Here is a 1,904-nt window from a genome sequence, read left to right as displayed (position 1 = left end):
ACACACACACACACACACACACACACACACACACACACACACACACACACACACAATCTTATGTGACCACAGTCTGCGTGGGAGGTCTGCCTCTGAGTCATCCCGGCTCTCCGTGATATTATACCTTCAGCTGTAAGGTTTGTCAAGTTGCAAAACAATCATCGCGACCACAGAACATAGAAATTGATTATTTTATATCAATTTAATTAATTCAAACAACAAAAATGTTGTTGTTGTGTTAAATCATAAAAACTTTTATTTCTTTTTATTACGTTCAGTAGAAGTGGTTAAATAAATAAATATCATATATTGATGTACTAAAGTACTTAGGTTATGATTTATATTAATAATCTAAAAACTAACTAATTCAAATTATTAAAAGATTCTTACCTAAATCTACTTAAAGTATGAAAAGTAAAAGTACTCCTTGGGCAGTAAAGTGTTCCCTCTCAGTGTTTTCTTGTTACATCTGATGTTTCTGGATTAATATTAATTAATGCAACATTGATGCATGTGCAACGCATATACTGTCGGGTAGTTTAATCTAGAGCAATGCATCATATTCCATAAGATCCTCATATGTTTGTAGCGTTGCTGTCCTGTGAGAACCACGTATCTCTTAAAATGTTTTTAAGGGTTTCATGGTGTCAGAACAACTGTTTTCAGCTTTGTGACGATGCATTTTCCAGCTGATCCGAGAGGCTTTTTAAAGACTGTAATTAGCTTAAGAAGTAGGAGAACATTCACATAGATGAAGACAAATAGAGGAACACTTCATCCTTTAGTTTCTCACAAACATTCAACATCAACACATCTGCAGATACATGGTTTTCCCTGAAGAGTAATTAAAGCTGTAGTGCAGTAAAAAGAACAATGTGTAAGTATACGTAAAGTCAACAGTTCTTAAGGAGAGCCTTTTCAGGAGCCCGCTCTGGTTTTGTTTACACACTTAGTGGTAATTTAAATGAAAGAGGTCAAACACGATGTCTTGTGTTAAAGTAACATTTTGCAGCCGTGAGCTGACTCTTTCTTGGAAATATTTCCAGGCGTACATGAAGTGAAGCATCTTCTGTTTCCGGCCACAACAGCCGTTTGTTTGGTGAAAACAGAAGAGGAGCTGCTAGTTAGAGGGAGTGATGACAGAGACAGAAAACAAAGGATGCACTGAGGTCATTGTGTTGGGTCTGCCCCCCCCCCGACCCACATCTGAGGGCTGGTTGATCAGTAGCTGCGTTGGCGCCTCGTTCTGCTCGGCTGATTTCTAGTATTTGTGAAACCGACCGGTACAAAGACCGTCGACTTCTTTCAGTGTAGTAAAACATTTACTGAGTCTTGTTTATACACACAACGGATGTTTGAACTGATGATGGACACAGCGGTTTGTTTGGGGTCTCAGAGACATACTTTTCACACACACACACACACACACACAAACACATATACATACATGTATACATACCGTATACTTTTCAGATGATATGTTTACACAATACACAATACACACACACACACACACACACACACACACACACACACACACACACACACACACACACATTAAATAAAAGTTTATCTTTAAATAAAGATACTAGGTTTTAACAAGATTTGATTTAAAGTTGAAAAAGCAAGGAAATATTTCACAACTATTTTTCTAATTTTTTACAGCAGTAAGGAAGTAAACCAGTTTTATTTTATTTTTTACACAGATAACATCTTCAAAACTTCCCCTTAAATGTGAAATAATGATACTGATGATGTAGGGGTAGCATGTTACCTCCACCTGCTGCGTGACAGGCGGTCGGGGCTTTGTTAAAGCCTCGAACAGCCAGAGTACACAATGACGGCTACACAGGGGAAGTGCTGAGGCTGCATGATGGCGGGGGGGAGGGGGGGCGGAGGGGCGG

General features: G+C 38.8%; 1 protein-coding gene across 4 annotated transcripts in view; it reads right to left on the bottom strand.

Annotated features, from left to right (window-relative positions):
• Positions 1-1,904, bottom strand: part of zgc:152863 (uncharacterized protein LOC562658 homolog) — a 13,773-nt gene that overhangs the window by 8,816 nt on the left and 3,053 nt on the right. The gene's annotated exons all lie outside the window — the stretch shown is intronic.

This window comes from Etheostoma cragini, chromosome 3 (assembly GCF_013103735.1).
Source record: "Etheostoma cragini isolate CJK2018 chromosome 3, CSU_Ecrag_1.0, whole genome shotgun sequence".
Lineage (NCBI taxonomy): Eukaryota > Metazoa > Chordata > Actinopteri > Perciformes > Percidae > Etheostoma > Etheostoma cragini.
This window is presented reverse-complemented; position numbering and strand designations above follow the sequence as displayed.